General features: G+C 43.0%; 1 long non-coding RNA gene across 6 annotated transcripts in view; it reads left to right on the forward strand.

The window, feature by feature from the left end:
• LOC129639765 (uncharacterized) overlaps nucleotides 1-19,751 on the forward strand; it is a 315,100-nt gene that overhangs the window by 88,213 nt on the left and 207,136 nt on the right. For 3 of the 6 annotated variants that reach the window (XR_008708582.1, XR_008708587.1, XR_008708586.1), the window contains exon 1: nucleotides 8,907-9,114. The exons of 2 other annotated variants lie outside the window; for them this stretch is intronic. This is a non-coding gene — a long non-coding RNA (uncharacterized LOC129639765). Of the gene's footprint in view, nucleotides 1-8,906; nucleotides 9,115-19,751 lie in introns of those variants that run through there. One more of the 6 variants, XR_008708589.1, reaches the window with a different exon arrangement.

Here is a 19,751-nt window from a genome sequence, read left to right on the forward strand (position 1 = left end):
GGGCAACAGGCCCAAACTAAGGACAATGAAGACAGGATGTTGGCTCTGTGTGGCCCTTGTTAAAATGGGCTTGTAAACCCCAGCGGGTCCCTGGCTGTAAAAAAAGCCTGCGGCCTTCCCTGGTGGCTCAGACTGTAAAGTGTCTGTCTGCAGTGCGGGAGACCCGGATTCGATCCCTGGCTTGGGAAGATCTCTTGGAGAAGGGAATGGCAACCCACTCCAGTACTCTTGCCTAGAAAATCCCATAGACAGAGGAGCCTAGTAGGCTACCGCCCATTGGGTTGCAAAGAGTCGGACATGACTTCACTTTCACTTTCATTTTCACTTTAGGAATAGAAGGTCCGTTCAAGCAAAGCTATGGTTTTTCCAGTAGTCATGTATAGATGTGAGAATTGGACCATAAGGAAAGCTGAGCACCAAAGAATTGGTGCTTTTGAACCTTGGGATTGGAGAAGACTCTTGAGAGTCCCTTGGACTGCAAGGAGATCAAACCAGTCAACCCTAAGGGAAATCAGTCCTGAATATTCATTGGAAGGACTGATGTTGAAGCTGAAACTCCAAAATTTTGGCCACTTGATGGGAAGAACTGACTCATTTGAAAAGACTGGGGAAGATGCTGGGAAGGATTGAAGGCAGGAAGAGACGGGGACGACAGAGGATGGAGATGGTTGGATGGCATCACCGACTCAATAGACGGTTTGCGTAAACTCCAGGAGTTGGTGATGGACAGGGAAGCCTGGTGTGCTGCAGTCCATGGGGTGGCAAAAAGTTGGACATAAGTGAACGATTGAACTGAACTGAGGGGTAGGAAAAGGAGGCAGATGTTGTTTCTGGGCAGAGGGCAGACCTGGGTGATGTGATGGAGGTCCTGGGGTGAGGAAGGTGCTTAATTAGGGCACTCCCATTTCCTATCCCATGCTGTGACAGGACTGCCTCCATTCTTCTTTAGCAGAGAAGCACATACTCCCAGGTGGATGGGGTTTTTTTTCCCCCATAAGAATTTGCAACCCCATTGACTGTAGCCCACCAGGCTCCTCTGTCTATGGGATTTTCGAGGCGAGACTACTGGAGCGGGTTACCCTTCCTTTCTACAGGGGATCTTCCCGACCCAGGGATCGAATCTGGGTCTCCTAATTTTTACCATCTGAGCCACCAGGGAAGTTGCCCCACCCATGAAACCCGAGTATTAATGCTTTCTTTGTTTCCTCCTATCTCTGTACATTCTTTTCTTCAGAACTTTTAACAAGACCATCACTATTCACTGTAGAGGACATAGCATGTTACCAAACAAAGCAAACAAAACAAGAGAAATCATACGAGTGTCTTTCCAGGTCAGGAACAACTAGTCTGTCCACTTGAAGCTACAGGACAAACACTCCAGCCCCTAGTCATTTAAGCATTCACTGAGCACATGTAAGCACCTACTATATACCTGGAATTATGTTCGGACTTGGGGACTCAGGTATCTAAGACCCATGGCTTGTTCTGGTTTACGATCTAAAGGGCTAGACAGACACATGGGCAATGACGACTCACTCTGTCCAGTGCTGTGACAAGGATGAGCACAAGTGTTAAGGAAGCATGGGAGAGTGGATGATTAGCTATGGCCAGTAGATGAAGGGGGTGGGCTGGTGCCTGGGAAAGTGCTCAAGAGGGGGCATTTCAGGGGGTCCTGAAGCTAGGAGTTCAAGTGGCAGTAAAAAGGCAGGGGCAAGGAGGTTCCTGTAGGTAAAGGAAGCAGCATGGAGAGTGGCAGAGATGTGTTGGTGTGCAACTAGCCAGGGAGCAAAATGGCAGGAGTGTAGAGCAGAGTGGCAGCTGGGCCTTTAAAGTAGATAGGGCCGTGAAAGCTCTAGTAAAGACTTTGCCCTTTGCCCTGAAAAGGAGGTTGGCCTCCAAAGCAAAACACCATTGAGATGATGGTAGAGCTAGCAGAAGAGTTTTGGTGCATTTAGGAATATTCTTGATCATGTTACGTTTCCTGTCCCTTTGTTGTTAAAAGCTGTGTGGCTTAGGGTAAATTTTCCTATGGTCCTTAGTTTCCTCTTAACAAAGAGAAGAATTACCACCCCGCAGGGATTTTGTGAATATTTAACATGATAATAGACAATGAGCCTTATCAGAATTAAGGGTTATTAGTGAGGTTTGTCTCGGAGAAGGCAATGGCACCCCACTCTAGTACTCTTGCCTGGAAAATCCCATGGATGGAGGAGCCTAGTAGGCTCTAGTCCATGGGGTCGTTAAGAGTCGGACACGACTGAGCGACTTCACTTTCACTTTTTACTTTCATGCGTTGGAGAAAGAAATCACCACCCACTCCAGTGTTCTTGCCTGGAGAATCCCAGGGACGAGGTAGCCTGATGAGCTGCCATCTATGGGGTCGCACAGAGTCGGACACGACTGAAGCGACTTAGCGGCAGCAGCAGCAGCAGTGAGGTTTGTCTGGGTTTTCTCATCTTCTAAGCATGTCCTTTTTATTCAGAGGAAGTAGAGTTTTAATTTGGTCCTGTTGTCCACACTCAATCAGTAAATGCTTGCCTTCTGTACAGAAGAAATGCCCCCTCCCCCACTTTTATGTTCTCCGTAATTTTCATGGGAATCTTCCTCCCAAATTGTCCTATAGCGGCCTCCTCCTTGGAATTCAGGTTTGTTTGGTTTTTTAATTTTTTAAAATTGATTTATTTTACTTGGAGGCTAATTACTTTACAATATTGTATTGGTTTTGCCATACATTGACATGAATCCACCATGGTGTGGAATTCAGTCAAAGAACACTCACAGGGGATCATCGCTGACTACAACTTGTCACCCAGTGCCACCCTCAAACACTCTTATATTACCACCGTTTCTATTTCCTTCATAGCTTTGAACTTTTCCCATTTAATACGTTTTATCTTTGTTTTTATTACTCCTGTCCTAACTCCCCAGCCTCCCCGAGCACCACCAAGAGTTAAGTGCCGCAAAGCAGAGCTTATTGTCTGTTTCTTCACTATGTCCCCCAAACACCTAGAATGATATCTGGAACAGAGTAAATACTCAGACATTTATTTATTTACTTTAAAGATTTATTTATGTATGCCTGCACTGGGTCTTCATTGCTGCACAGGTTTTTCTATAGTTGCAGCAAGCAGGGTCTAGTCTCTAGTTGCAGGGTGCAGGCTTCTCACTGTGGAGGCTTCTCTTGTTGTGGAGCATGGCTCTAGGCATGTGGGCTCAGTAATGGCTCCCGGACTCTAGAACACAGGTTTCCTGGACCAGTAATTGAACCCACATCCCCTGCATTGGCTAGCGGATTCTTTACCCCTGAGCCACCAAGGAGGCCCCTTAAACATTTGTTAAATGACTATAAATAACTTGCTTCCTCTATATTGGTTAATTGTACAAGTTACAAAGTCAAATGCTACTATGTGTAGGATCACATTTATGAATTTGGAGAGCCCCCAGTGGGTAAGATTCAAGTTGAGCCTTGAATGTCGGTAGAGTTTGGGTAATTTCTCTCTATACCAGTACATCTCATATTGTCAGAGGGATGGTGAAAAATCTGCCTGCAATGCTGGAGACCCAGGTTCAATCGCTGGCTTGGGAAGATCCCCTGGAGGAGGAAATAGCAACCTACTCCAGTCTTCTTGCCAGGAGAGAGCCATGGACCGAGGAGCCTGGTGGGCTACAGTCCATGAGGTTGCAAAGATTCGGATATGACTGAGTGACTAACACACACACACACACATAAGTATCTTTAGATTGAGGGGGACAAGTTCATAGGAAAAAAAGTCTTTCAATTTGGTCATTAAAAGTATATATAAGATGGCAGAGAATTGCATCAGTGTTAATGTTTGTTTGCTTTGTGGTTAGCTCATTCTAAATTTCAACTTTTGGAGGTCAGAGAGGTTACACATTAAATTTCTGGGTCTTTACATAATGTAAGTTAAAAATCCTCTAAAATTTTCTTCCCCTACTTTGCCACAGGGTCTGAAATTGCCTATCTTAGCATCATTTCATAGGACCTTTCGGAGACAAGTACATGTATGTTAAGTTGGAATCACATGCTACCTGAAAATACTATTTCTTTTATATCATTAGCCAGGTATTACATTAGGCAGGGTCTTGAGGAATTGGGACAGGAATCTTGAGAGCAGATGAGTAGAGGAATGAAGGAAAGATCTGGGAAGGATCTCCTTTCGCTCCCAGGGAAAGGAGGCCTCTATGGGGAGTGACAGTGACCCTGATTCTAGGTGCTGGGGGATGATGGTGGAATTGAGGAGGACAGCAGGGGCCACTGCTTGAGAGTTAACAGGATGTCGCTGAAAAAAGAGGTAAAGGATCTAGGGATGCAAGTCTTGTTCCACTTTCATAGCGTTGCCTCAGGTCAACTTGTCTCTGGAGGTATTTGGTACTTTAGGACAGAAAGGTGAAGAAGAGTCTTTGAGGTTCCATACAGTGAGGGTCTTGAGATGGGATGTAGGGAGGCTGCTTGTGAAGTATGCTATTGTAGCACACCGGAGAAGCAGTCTGCTAATGCCATCCTGAATGGGTGTCTAAGTGACCGTAACTAATCGTAGAACGAGGCCTTCCCCCAAACTCCCTTTCTCTGATGAACTACCTTTCACCACTTTTTTACCCCAATTCTAGAGCTTAGGCCCATCTACTACTTAAAGTCACACATAAGACTAGAGCAATATTAGTATGAGCACTAATAGAAACTTCCTTGGGGCCCAGGTAATCTCTGCTGAGTTTAAGAAATAAAACAATAGAAATGGAGTTGGAGGTCTGCACATCCTTTCCTCAAATGGTAACTGGTGTCATGAGTTTGGTGTTTCATTCCCATGTACTTTGCCTACATTGATGTGAAATGAAAGAGGTTGTTAAACATACACTTATATCCCAGAGTACATAGCATTTTTGGCAGGTTTTAAAACTTTATATAAATGGCATCACCGGATCTATGACTTTTGTCATTAGTTTTGCCTTACACTTTTCTCAACTACCTCCAGGAAATCATTATCCTCAGAGCGGTGTGTGGCTCAAGCTCCAAGGAGCTCTAGTCTCCTCTCCAGAGGAGCCCTTGGGTCCTAGTCAATTTACCCGCTACACATTGGAGCCAGTGAATTAAGGTTGGTCTTAGATGGAGGTGAGCCTCTTCCTCCGTTGTCTTAGCCAAAGTGCACGGCTGGGCTCACTTGCACCATGTGACCTCCTGGACCATTACCCTGGGAGCCCCACTTTGAAAACCACTACTCTAGAGCAGGAGACAGAGAATGAGATGGTTGGGTGGCATCACTGACTCGATGGACATAAGTTTGAGCAAGCTCCGGGAGTTGGTGATGGACAAGGAGGCCTGGCGTGCTGCAGTTCACAGCGTTGCAAAGAGTCAGACCCGACTGATCGACTGAACTGACTGACTGACTCTAGAGCAGGCATGCCCAACCTCCGGGATCTAGTGCCTCATGATCTGAGGTGGAGCTGATGTAATAACAATAGAAATAAAGTGCACAATGAATGTAATGCACCTGAATCATCCCCAAACCATCCCCCTCCTCCCTGGTCCGTGGAAAAATTGTCTTCCTTGAAACTTATCCCTGGTGCCCAAAACGTGGGGGACCACAGCTCTAGAGCATCTTTTGCCCCTTGATATTTTAGGCTTCTTTCAACAAAATAATCTGATCCAAGTTTACCAAAAGGTGAACAGGTAGCATTCCTAGAAGGTAGAGTGCTACAAAAACTGCTCTGCTAAGTATAAAATGAAGACAAGACTTTATTAACACTCCAGTGATGAATCACTTGTCTCTAAATGTGTTTTCATGTAACCATCAGTGCAAAGATCCTCAAATAAGCTGACAGTTATTGAAGGTGGCTTTACTGGAACCCTTAACCATGCACATGGTTCAGTTAAAAGTGCATTGTGTACTAGTGAGCCCAAGAGACTACCTTTCTACTGCACAATGATGAAGGCACAAGTCAAGCAAGCTAATTTGAAAACTACTTCAACTGGTTTCTCAGGAAGGCTTTCCAAACCACTCTTAGTTTGCATTAAGGATTCTGATATTTTACAGCTGTAGGTGTATCCCTATGACAAAAGTACTTCACGAGAACCAAACTATGGATGTTCAAGGATGCAGTAAATTATGTATCTGGCAGAAAAGTGGAGACCGTTAAAATTCTAAGAAGAAAGCACTGGTTTTAAAACCTTTTAAAAGCTGCTTATTAGCTACCTAGAAACTTTTTTAAAAGAAGGTATAAGCAGTGCAGCGTATGTTTAAGCTTTGCTTCTTCTCTCTTGATTCTTCGCCTGTGTCATCGTCATCATTCTGTGCATCTTGTCCTGTTGAGTAAAATACTGATCTTGTACACTTGTGAAAGAGAACTGCAATTGATCTTCAGGACTTTTACCTGGACCAACCCCACTTAGTATTCTAAATTTAGGAATTTCCAGAGTACAAAAGTAGCTGAAGTATGAGTCCTTGAAAGTTGTTTTGTACCCTATTCTAGAAGTTCCATTTCCTTTGCTATCCTGTTCCTTAATGCATTCTGAGTGACATTCTTCTTCCAATGTATTTAGCACCCAATGCAGCCTATAACTTGTGGTCCGTGAGAACAGAAGGATCAAAATCATCCAGGTATGACTTTATTAGATATGTTTCAGTCAACACCTCATTTGAGAAATAGTCACTGGATTCAGAGAAGTTCAACTGTGAAATTCGTAGGCTCTCCAGCATCTGAGAAGTTGCGGACAAGTATTTCAGGTGCTCTAAAATAGGCTCATGGGCTTTCTGAATCATATTTCTGAGCAATTCTGCATTCTTCAAAACTTTCATGCCAAGATAAAGAATTCTTTCAGGGTGGCTTTTACCTTCAGAATTTTCCTCAAGCTTTCTTTTTGATTTCCTCAACAACTGCCTCCGCAATAGGTTGATAGAGGCATACTTTCTCTCAGTATCATGAGTTACTTTATGATGTTTAGATTTTGTTTTTGCCTGTTCTAACTGGAATTTTCTTTAGGCATTAAGTTGCTTAACGATATTAATCAAGTCCTGAAAACAGCTTACACATGCTACAAGTGAAGCAGCACATCTTTCTTGGGAAGCCTGAGGAATTTGCCTCCCCTCAACAGTTTTTTCTTCCTTCCTGTTCTCAACAGCATGGTGCCCCTCAATCGTGGCTCATTGTAGTCTCCATGCCACAGACTCTGTGACAGAAAACAGAGTCTCCTGTGCACAGCTTGAGGGTCCTTTGCTTTCCCACCTCAGGGCCTTTATGTTTCTCTGGTGAACGACGAAGCCAAGTGGCTCAAGTGTCCTCCATCATCTCATTAAGACAGGCAGGCCAGGAGGGTGTGGGTGGGGAAAGATGGTGGGCAGCCCAAGGCACTGTAGTCTGTCTTTCTGGCCCCTTGAGGTGGGATCCCTCCTCTGACTTTCAAGAGCTTCCTCCCCCAAATCAAAGTAAATGTTTAAAGTCTTCAACCCTCCCTTGGACACGACTGCCATCTTCCCTTCCTCCTCTTCCATCCTTCACAGCACAGGCTCTGGTTGGGCCAGTAGAGCTGGTTTTATGTCACTTTCGTCCAACATAAAACCTCAATAGCTCTGGCTAGGAAGTGGGGGCAGAGGTGAGAGCCAACAGCGAAGGTGGCCTCAGGGGTGCTGCTGGGACCAGGGGGGTGTGGGGCCAGGGGGCTGCTTGGGTGAGGGGGCTGCGGGGCTGGGGGCTGCTGGGGTGAGGAGGCTGTGGGCAGGAGGCTGCTGGGGTGAGGGCGCTGTGGGGCCATGTGGCTGCTGGGGTGAGGGGGCTGCTGGGCAATGGAGGGGTGTGGGGCTAGGGGGCTGCTGGAGTGAGGGGGCTGCGAGCCCGGAGGCCTGCTGGACTGAGGGGACTGTGGGGCCGGGTGCTGCCAGGAAGGGTGCTCGTCCTTGGCCTAGGCGACAGCCGCCCCTGCTGGGTGACCAGGATTAGACAAGGATGGCTGAGGAGCAGAGCCCCTTCCTGGGATGAAAGTCTGGTGGCCTCAACACAGGCCAGGACCTCACTGTCAGGCTAGGAGATTCCCTCCGTGTCACCTGGCCTTGAGCTGGCATTGAAATCTGACCAAGGCCAGGGCACATCGAAAGGGATCAGCCAGGCTCAGGGAAGGTTGGCCCCTGCTGTTCCCTCCAGCATGTTTGGTCCTGGGGGCCTCTAAGCCTAAGAGAATTTGCTGCAAAAAGGTGATTGACAGGCCATCTCTTCCTTGTCCCTCCCCCTGTCCCCCCCGCCCCCAGCACTTGGCTTTTTTTGAAGAGGGGCTCATTGGTCCTCTCTCTAAGCAGACCCCAGGAAGAAGGCCTGGTTTAGGAGTACCAGCATGCCATATGCAAGTGAGCCCAGACAGCGAGCTTTTAACATACAATAGGTGTACGTTCCACCAAGGATTCCCACTATTACAAACTGCAATCAGACTTTTCCTTTGTATACCACGGTTTGGTCCTAGGTTAAGAGTAGTGTGATTTTGTGCCAAATGGCCTGGAGGTCAATGCTCAGACATTCCCGAAAATGTCTAGAAGGGCCCTTAGACATCCTGGAATCCAGCGGTTTTCCAAACTTCGGTGCACATAGGAAGCACCTAGAGGGCTTGTGGGACCACAGATTGCTGGGCCCCATCCCAGTGGTGAGGATTCAGGACCTGGGGAGACCTGAGAGTTTGCATTGCCAAGGACTTCTCGTGTGAGGTTCACGCTGCTGGTCTGGCCACTGCACTTGGAGAACCACGGGTCTAATCCAACGTCTTCATTTCATAGATGGATCAGCTGAGGCAGAACCCCAGCTGGGTTCCAGGATTGGAGTAAACACTAACCAGGTGTTATGACTTTGCAATCTGATTTAGCTGTTCTGGGCCTGCGTTTTCTCATCTACAAAATTAGGTAAGAGCCTCGGTCATTCCTACCCTGGGTTCAGTCTGCAGGTGGCTGCTATTGGGCAGTTACTCAGGCTTTTAGTAACAGCCCTCTGGTTTGGTGTGGCGCTGTCACGCGGTTCTCAGGTCCGTGAGCTTCCACAGCTTCCCTCTGGTTCCTGGGTCGGGTTTAGGCCCTGCCTTTCCTGTGTGGAGCACTGAGAGATGAAGATGCTATCAGGTGGAGGGTAGGACATAAAGCTTTATTCTTTTTGCTGTGGTTTTCTCATTTTGCAGGTGCCTCTTCTGTTTGCTTACATTGCTAAGAATATTGGTTTTCTTTTCTGATGTAGAAAGTTTCCCAATGTTTTCCTTTTCTGTTTCCTTCATATCCTTTGAATTTAAAAATTCTTTACCATCTGATCATAAGGCTATTCAAGGATATATTTTCTTATTTTCCTTGTGATTTTTTATCTTGTATACCCTTATCCCTCTGGAGTTATTTTGACATGTGTTATAAAGTTTGGATCTTGGTTGACTTTCCTTTTTTGTAAATGGCTAATCTCTGGCATCATTTGTTGAGTAATCCCTTTCCTCTCTTTGGATGTCTGGCTGTGCATTCTTAGCACTCTAAGAATGTAGAATAGGTGGGAGTGAGATTTTTGTCGAAGCCTCTTTTTTTCAGATGGGGAAGTTGAGGCCCAGAGCAGCTAACTGGTTTTCCTAAGGTCATGTTAGTGAATGGAGAAGCTCTGACTTCTTTTGTGTGTGTGTGTGTTTATTTTTGGCCGTGCCGAGGCTTCATTGCTGTGCTCGGGCTTTCTCTAGTTGGGGTGAGCAGTGGCTCTTCTTGTTGCAGACCATGGGCTCTAGAGTGCAGGTTCAGTAGTTGTTGCCCGTGGGCTTCATTGCTCCTTGACATGTGGAACCTTTTCGGAGTGGGAATGGAACCCGTGGACCCTGCACTGGCAGGAGGATTCTTAACCACTGAGCCACCAGGAAAGTCCAGATCTCTGTGACTTCTAATCTGAGTTTGAGATATATAGGTCTGCTTGTCTGTCTAGCTCCAGGGACATTTGACAGGGGCAGGTTAGCTAACTGGCCACAAAGTAAATGAGCATGACCTAGGGTCTCTGAGAGGTAGAGACCAGCCTTCCTCAGCCAGCCCAGAGAAACCAGGAAATATGTACTGCACACCTATGTTCAAACTGCCCTGGTGGTTCAGTGGTAAAGAATCTGCCTGCAGTGCAGGAGATGCGGGCGATGTGCAGGAGATTCAGGTTCAATTCCTGGGTTGGGAAAATCCCCTGGAAGTGAAAATGGCAACCCACTCCAGCCTTCTTGCCTGGAGAATCCCATGGACGGAGGGGCCTGGTGGGCTACAGTCCATGAGGTCAGAAAGAGTTGGACACGACTGGGCACACACGCATCCAGTTACCTTTTCTGTGTTGATGATGGTTGTGAGAATATTTAAGATCTGCTCTCTTAGCAACTTTGAAGGATAAAACAGTATTCTTAACTATAGTCACCATACTGAATATTAGATCCACTGAACTTGGCATCTTATAGTTGGAAGTTTGTATCCTTTGAACAACATCTCCTCGTTTTCCGTCCCTGCAGCCCCTGGCAACCACCATTCTACTCTCTGTTTCTGTGAGTGTGTCTCGTTTTAGAGCCCACGTATAAGTGAGATCATACAGTATCTGTCTTTCTCTGACTTATTTCACTTAGCATAATGCCTTCATGGTTTATCCATGTTGCCATGACATTCAGGATTTCCTCTTTTTTATGACCGAATAATGTTTCCTAAATGTATATATGTATATACCTTTACACCCACGTTTTGTTTATCCATTCGTGCACAGGCACTTTGATTGTTTGCATGTCTTGGCTATTGTGAATAATGTTGCAATGAACAAGGGGCTGCAGATATTTCTTTCAGGTAGTTATTAAATTTTCTTTGGCTATATGTCCAGAAGTGGGATTTCTGGATCCTATGGTAGTTTTATTTTTAATATTTTGGAGGAAACCTTATGCAATTTTACATAGTGCCTGTTCCAAGTTACATTCCCACCAACAGTGTACAAGGGTTCCCTTTCCTTTAATATCCTTGCCAACACTTGTTTTGTCTTTTTGATAATAGTCATTTGAACAGTATTGTATGAGTTCCTATATTAACCGTTTCTTAGATAGATGATTGGAAGAAATTTTCTCCCACTCCATAGATTGCCTTTTCATTTTGTTTCCTTGGCTGTGCATGAGCTTTTTTATTTGATGTAGTCTCACTTGTCTATTTTTGCATTTGCTGCCTGTACTTTTAACGTCATATGCCAACAGGTTTTTTTTTTTTTTTTTTTTTTGCCAAAACCTAGGTCAAGGAGCTTGTCATAGGAAAGCTGTGTTTTCTTCCAGGAGTTTTATGATTTCAGGTCTTAAATTTAAGTCTTTAACCCATTTCAAGTGAGTTTTTGTGAGTGCTATAAGATTGGAGTCCAATTTTATTCTTCCCATGAGGATAGCTTGTTTTACCCAATATCATTTATTGAAGAGTCTTTTCCCACTAAATATTCTTGGCTCCCTTGTGAAATATTAGTTGACCGATTACGCATGGGCTTATTTCTGAGCTCTTGATTCTGTTCCATTGTTCCATGCTGTTTCAAATACTATACTTTGTAATATAGTTTGAGATCAGAAAGTGTGATCTCTCCAGCTTTGTTGTTCATTCTCAGGATTGTTTGGGTATTGGAGTCTTTTGTGGTTCCACACAAATTGTAGATTGCTTTTTCTATTCTGTGAAAAGATGTCATTGGAATTTTGATAGGAATTGCATTGCATGTGTAATTGGCTTTGGGTAGTATGGACGTTTTAACAATATTCTTTTTATACAGGAAATGGGGATATCTTTCCCTTTATGTCTTCTTCAATGTCTGTCCTCAGTGTCTTATTGTTTTGGTGTATAGATCTTTTGACGTGCTTGGTTAAATGTATTTCTAAGTATTTTACTGTGTTTGCTGTATTGTAAATTAGATTATTTTCATTATTTATTTTTCAGATACTTTGTCCTTAGTGTATAGAAATGCAACAGATTTTTGTATGTTGATCATAGGTCTTGAGAATTTACCAAATTCACTGATGAGTTCTAAAATTTTTTAATGCAGTCTTTAGGTTTTCTGTATAATAAGATCATGTCATCTGCAAACAGACAATTTAACTTCATCCTTTCTGATTTTGATGTTTTTTATTTTTCTTGCCTACGTTCTCTGAGACTTGAGTACAATTCTGAATAGGAGTGGTGAAAGTGGGCACCCTTATCTTGTTTCTGTTCTTGGAGGAAAAGCTGTCACTTTTTCTGCATTGAGGATGATGTTAGCTGTGGGCTTAATGCAGGTGGCCTTTATTGTGTTGAAGTATGTGCCTTCCAAACTAATTTGCTGAGAATTTTTTTTATCATGAAAGGATGTTGAATTTTGTCAAATTCTTTTTGTTTGCCACCTGTTGAGATGATCATATGATTTTATCTTTCATTCTATTAATGTGACATTTACTGATTTGTATATTTTGAACCTTCCTTGCATCCCAGGGGTAAATCCCTCCTGATCGTGTGCTATGGAATTCAATTTGATAGTGTTTTGTTGAGAAATTTTGCATCTACCTTTATTAGGAATATTGGTTCATAATTTCTTACAATATCCTTATCTGGTTTTGGTATCAGAGTAATGCTGTTTGCATAAAATAAGTCTGGGAGTGTTCCCACCTCTTTGAATATTTGGTAGTTGAGAAGGATTGGCATTCATTCTTTAAATGTTTGGTAAAATTCACCAGGGAAGCCATCTTGTCTTGGAATTTTATGTGTTGGGAGTTTTTTGATTACCGATTCAGTCTCCTGATTTGTTACTATTCTGTTCAGATTTTCAGTATCTTCATGATTCAGTCTCGGTAGGTTGTATGATTCCAGTAATTTATCCATTTCTTCTAGGTTATCCAATTTGTTGGTGTGTAATTGTTCATAGTTATCCCTTAAAATCCTTTGCATTTGTGTGGTATCATTTATAAGGGTTCCATTTCATTTATAATTTTGCATCTTCTCTTTTCATGACTAATTCTAACTATCAGTTTTTCAATTTTGATTATCTTTTCAAAAAACCAACTTTTAGTTTCATTGCTCTTTTTTCTGTTTTCATGTTCTCTATTTCATTTATTTACAAATCTTGATTTCCATGCTTCTCTTAACTTTGGGCTTATTTTTTCCCTAGTTCCTTGAGGTATAATGTATGGTTGTTTGAGATCTTTTTCTAAAGTTAATGTAAGCACTTATTATTATAAACTTTCTTCTTAAAAATGCTTTTGCTGCATTAGTTATCATATGTTGTTCTATTTTTATTTGTTTCAATACATCGTTTTCATTTCCCTTTGATTTCTTTGACCCATTAGGTGTTGAGGAGTGCACTGTTTAGTTTCCATGTATTTGTGAATTTTCCAATCTTCTTCCTGCTTTTGATTCCTAGTTTTATAACATTTCAATCCCAAAAGATACTTGATAAAATTTCAATTTTCTTCCATTTGATGAGACTTGTTTTGTTTTTTGGGATAACTATTACCATTAACACTTGTTGTTTTAACTTGCCTAGATCTTGACTGTCTACATATGGCTTTCCCATCTTGTTTTGAATCCTCACCATTGCCTATGAGATTTCTGCTTTCAGGAAAGGGCTGTGATGCTGGATACATTGTTGCAGATTTACTTATAAAGCAGTTATCCTGGGATAATGTGCTTTAGAAGAGAGGATGCAAGAATGTTTTCTTGGCGTTATTAAGAGGTTATGTTCCTTGACAAAGGAAAAAAATGTGTCTCTAATGTAAAAGTCCGATGATTTAGTCCAAAGATTGTGGACTGTGTGCTTCGTTAAATGTCTCACTTTTTTCATTGCTACTCCATGCTCTGTAAAGACTAGTTTCCCAATCAGTCCACTACCCCTTAAATCACCTTCCCTGTGTCCCTGGGGGACCCTAGTGCCTGTGAATTGGGTAATAGTACACTTCTTGTACTAATTATAAGTGATAGAACACTTATATGGAACACTCTTTAGACATGCCCCATGTCAATCTGTTCCAGGCCTGGCAACAGTAAGCACCTCCCTATGAGACAGAACATTTCTTGGGGGATTATTGTACTCCTCTGGTTAGTCCATTAGTGTTTGTCATCTTGCCCCAATTTCACTGTGACCCGGTCTTCGATTGCCCAGAAATGTATTGCTCGTCCTACATATCCTATTGTTGAAGCTCTTAAGAGCTTGCTGAAATTAAAAATTCCACAGATGCCAAAAGCCATGCTTCCAATCAGGCAAAAAAGAAGCTTACCACAGTGAAGAATGTCTGGGGCCAGTGGAGAGATGTCTTCCCCCCTCACTCCAGCATTGAGGTGGAGATCTCCATGTACCCAAACTTTTAGTGCCTTCCACTCAGGAGCTTCTGCTTCAAAGGTTTTAGCCCAAAGCAAGGCTGTATGCCGTCACCCCCACCCTGTGGCATAGTGGTGAAGACTCTGCCTGCCAGTGCAGGATTTGCAAGAGATGCAGGTTCAATTCCTGGGTCCAGAAGGTCCTCTGGAGAAGGAAATGGCAACCCACTCCAGTATTCTTGCCTGGGAACTCCCATGGACAGAGGAGGCTGGCGGGCTACAGCCCATGGGGTTGCCAAGAGTCTGACATGACTGAGCACACACACTCACACACGTTCCTGCCCCCATTCCTAGAGACACACATACCTCAAAAGTTACTAGGCTGGACAGCCCCCACATCCCACGTGAACCAGTCTCCCTCAACCACAGAGAAGAGGGAAGTTCAAAATGGGGAGTGGAAAAGGAGAGGAGTCAGGATGCGAGGGATGGTTAGCTATGAGGGATGGGGACAAGTAGCCCAGCAAGTTTTGACTCCTTCCTCCCTATCTTGCCTCACAGTCTTTGGTGGCATTGCCTCCGTTAAGAACTTCAGGCAAAGGAATAAAGATGTAGAATCATTTGCCCTAAGAGTCAGTTGGTTAATAGGCTGGCTCTCCAAGGCACCGACCACCCTAGATTTTCACCTAGGTTCACTGGAAGTTGCTTAAAATTTCCTCTCGAAGGCCTTCCCCTTTAATTCCATCGCCCAAACACATCAAATACTGTGAGCTCCCTTTGGATTCCTGTGCAGTGCCTACCTCATTTTCTTGGGAAACCCAGAAGAGTCTTAGTATAACTTTCAGTGTGTCTGCCTCTGATACCTTGGGGCTACTTTGCTTAAACAGAATTGCAGGACTAGACGTAACTGTGCTTTTTCAGTTCTAAGTGTAATGGTTGAGGAAAACCAATGGGTCCTTGGTTTTCCTGATGATGGTATAATGTGATACTGAAAGGTTGTTGCTGAACGAAAAGGCACTGGGATTCTTGGCCTCCCGTGGAGAAGAAGTCAATCCAGGGCCAGAGACGAGGCTTGATCACTCAGAGCTTTTGTGTGATAACGTTTTATTCAAGTATAAAGGAGATAGAGAAAGCTTCTGACATAGGCATCAGAAGGGGGCAGAAAGAGTACCCCTTGCTAGTCTTCAGCTGGATGTTATATAGTCACTGCCGTTAAGTCACTTCAGGTGTGTCCGACTCTGTGCGACCCCATAGATGGCAGCCCACCAGGCTCCACCATCCCAGGGATTCTCCAGGCAAGAACACTGGAGTGGGTTGCCATTTCCTTCTCCAATGCATGAAAGTGAAAAGTGAAAGTGAAGTCGCTCAGTTGTGTCCGACTCTTCGCGACCCCATGGACTGCAGCCTACCAGGCTCCTCCATCCATGGGATTTTCCAGGCAAGAGTACTGGAGTGGGTGGCCATTAGCAGTCTGTTAATCAAAGAAAGGAATGTCTTAAAACTCAGAATGGCACTAGGCCCCTCATCCATAAGATGCATTTTGGGATCATCTTGGCACCAGATGATTCATCCCAGGCCATGAAACGATTGACTTGAATCTTGCAGAAGGGCAGATTACCCTACAAAGAGTTTCATTTACACAGATTAGGGGAACAATATCTGAGTGTAACATACTGGTTTGTCAAGTAGGTTCTGAGCCATTAGGCGGAACCAACTTGAAGACAGAGTCTGGGGTAAATTCTTAGTACAGTACCACAGCTTAAGACCAACATTTCCAGAAGAAAAATGCATTGGTTAACTCAAGGTTTGAGAATAGTTAACTTCAGGTGAAACCAGGTGTCATTATGGCAACACAGTATTTTAAGAGAAACCTCCTTTTAAATTTGTATAGGGAAGGAAGAAAATATCAGTAGTTTGTTTCCTCCTGCTGTTTAAGAGGGAGAAAAGTGTCTGACACTTGCAGCCTATTTCCTCTGTTTGGAGACCCCTGGCCTTCCTGCCTGTTACCCTGTCAATACCAGACAATCACATGCTGGATTTTTGTACTTTCTCTATAAAACATGTGTATCTTTACCTTTTTGATAACGCTAGGTTCTTGATTAACTGGATTTTATTTCCTTTGTATTTTATTCATGAAATTTCATTTAGGTGGATGCCCTTTACCCAGGTAATTCTGGGAGATGAGCTGTTATGCCTTCTCTCTTCTCAGAGTGAACTTCTATTAGGTCATTCTTATTCTGAGCACTCAGCATTATTAATTTTTCTCACAGTTAACAGGTCTGTTTTTAAACACAAGTTATTTTTTCATGCCCAGAGACACATTCTTCAAAGCATTCAGCTTGTTTGAAACTTGTTTGATCTTTGCATATGAAAACAAATACAACAGAACCTGTTCTGTAGTCTGTCATGGGGAGGGCAATCAAATAGGATATTGACAATTCAGACTTGAAGGTTTTCAGAGAAATGAAATGTTCTTAAGAGGTGGTGCAGGGCATAAAGGGCCTCCACTTAGGCATGCCTGAGCAAGCTGATGGCTTCCAGGTGGGTATTTGTATGGGGAAGAGGTGGTATTGAAGTTTTGTATATGAACACCTAGGAAGCAAAGAAAGTGAGCAGTGGGAGGGTATTGCAGTAGAGGGGGCAAGATGGTTCGTATTTCTACTCCAGTCTGGACTAGGGACTAGATCCAAGTACTATAGCAAGATGGGCTATTAGAATGAGGCATTTTTGGAATTACAGGCCAGTATCACTGATGAACATAGATGCAAAAATTCTCAACAAAATTCTACCAAACAATTCAATAACACATCAACAAGGTCATACACCGTGATCAAGTTGAGTTTATTCCAGGGATGCAAGAATTCTTCAATATATGGAAACCAATGTGATACAGCCTATTAACAAATTGAAAGATAAAAACCATATAATAGATGCAGAAAAAGCGCTTGACAAAATTCAGGTCCCATTTGTGATTAACACTCCAAAAAATGGGCATAGAAAGAAGCTACCTCAACATAGAAATGTCCATGTATGACAAGCCCACAGCAAACGTTCTCAATGGGGAAAAACTGAAAGCATTCCCTCTAAGATCAGAAACAAGACAAGGGTGCCCACTCTCACTACTACTCTTCAACATAGTTTTGAAGTCCTAGTTATGCCAATCAGAGTAGAAAAGAAATAAAAGGAATCCAGATGGGAAAAGAAGAAGTGAAGCCTCCCTGATTGCAGATGACATGATACTACACACATAGAATCCTAAAGATAGTATCAGAAAATTACTAGAGCTAATCAGTGAATTTTGCAAAGTCACGGGATACAAAATCCATACACAGAAATCACTTACATTCCTATATACTAACAATGAGAAATCAGAAAGAGAAATTAAGGAACCATTCCCATTCACCATCGCAACAAAAAGCTTAAAATATCTAGGAATAAACCTACATAAGGAGACAGAAGGACTGTATAACAGAAAATCATAAGACACTGATGAAAGAAAGCAAAGATGACATGAACAGATGGAGAGATATTCCATGTTCCTGGGTTGGAAGAATCAGTATTGTGAAAATGACTATGCTACCAAATGCAATCTACAGATTGAATGCAATCCCTATCAAAATACCAATGGCTTTTTTGCACAGAACTAGAATTTTTTCAGAATTCATATGAAGACACAAAAGACCCCAAATAGCCAAAGCAGTCTTGAGAAAGAAGCATGGAGCTGGAGGAATCAGCCTTCCTGATTTCAGATTATACAACAAAGCTACAGTCATCAAAACAGTATGGTACTGGCACAGAAACATAGATACAGACAAATGGAACAAAATAGAGAGCCCAATAATAACCCCCGCACTTATGGGTACCTTCTTTTTGACAAAGGAGGCAAGAATATACAATGGAGCAAAGATAGCCTCTTCAATAAGTGGTGCTGGGAAAACTGGATAGTTACATGTAAAAGAATGGAATTAGAGCATTTCCTAACACCATACACAAAGGTAAACTCAAAATATATTAAAGAGCTAAATGTAAAACCAGCAACTATAAAACTCTTAGAGGAAAACATAGGTAGAACACTTGATGACAGAAATCAAAGCAAGGTCCTACAGTAATGGAAATAAAAACAAAGGTAAACAACTGGAAACTAATTAAACTTAAACGTTTTTGCCCAGCAATGGAAACTATAACCAAGGTGAAAAGTCAACCCTTAGAATGGGAGACAATAATAGCAGATGAAACAACTGACAAAGGATTAATTTCCAAATATACAAGTAGCTCATACAATTCAATACCAGAAAAACAAATAATCCAATTAAAAAGTGGAAAAAAGACCTAAACAGGCATTTCTCCAAAGATGACATATAGATGGCTAACAAACACATGAAAAGATGCTCAACATCACTCATTATTTGGCTCACTCACTCAGTTGTGTTCGATTCTTTGCGACCCCGTGGACTGCAGCACGCCAGGCTTCCCTGTCCAGCACCAATTCCCAGCACTTGCTCAAACTCACGCTCATCAAGTTGGTGATACCATCCAACCATCTCATCCTCTGTTGTCCCCTTCTCCTCAGCGTCTTTTCTAAGGACTCAGTTCTTTGTATCAGGTAGCCATAGTGGTGGAGCTTCAGCTTCAGCTTCAGCCTCAGCCCTTCCGATGAGTATTCAGGACTTACTTCCTTTGGGATTGATTGATTGGATCTCCTTGCAGTGCAAGGACTCTCAATGAGAGTTCTCCAGCACCACAGTTCAAAAGCATCAATTCTTCTGTGCTCAGCTTCTTCTTCTTTTTTTTTTTTTTAATTTTATTTTATTTTTAAACTTTATAATATTGTATCGGTTCTGAAATATATGGAAATGAATCTGCCACAGGCATACACGTGTTCCCCATCCTGAACCCTCGTCTCTCCTCCCTCCCCATACCATCCCTCTGGGTCGTCCCAGTGCACCAGCCCCAAGCATCCAGTATCGTGCATCGAACCTGGACTGGCGACTCGTTTCATATGATATTATACATATTTCAATGCCATTCTCCCAAATCATCTCACCCTCTCCCTCTCCCACAGAGTCCAAAAGACTGTTCTATACATCAGTGTCTCTTTTGCTGTCTCGTATACAGGGTTATTGTTATCATCCTTCTAAATTCCATATATATGCGTTAGTATACTGTATTGGTGTTTTTCTTTCTGGCTTACTTCACTCTGTATAATAGGCTCCAGTTTCATCCACCTCATTAGAACTGATTCAAATGTGTTCTTTTTAATGGCTGAGTAATACTCCATTGTGTATATGTACCACAGCTTTCTTACCCATTCATCTGCTGATGGACATCTAGGTTGCTTCCATGTCCTGGCTATTATAAACAGTGCTGTGATGAACATTGGGGTACACGTGTCTCTTTCCCTTCTGGTTTCCTCAGTGTGTATGCCCAGCAGTGGGATTGCTGGATCATAAGGCAGTTCTATTTCCAGTTTTTCAAAGAATCTCCACACTG

This window comes from Bubalus kerabau, chromosome X, assembly GCF_029407905.1.
Source record: "Bubalus kerabau isolate K-KA32 ecotype Philippines breed swamp buffalo chromosome X, PCC_UOA_SB_1v2, whole genome shotgun sequence".
In the NCBI taxonomy this organism is placed as follows: Eukaryota; Metazoa; Chordata; class Mammalia; order Artiodactyla; family Bovidae; genus Bubalus; species Bubalus kerabau.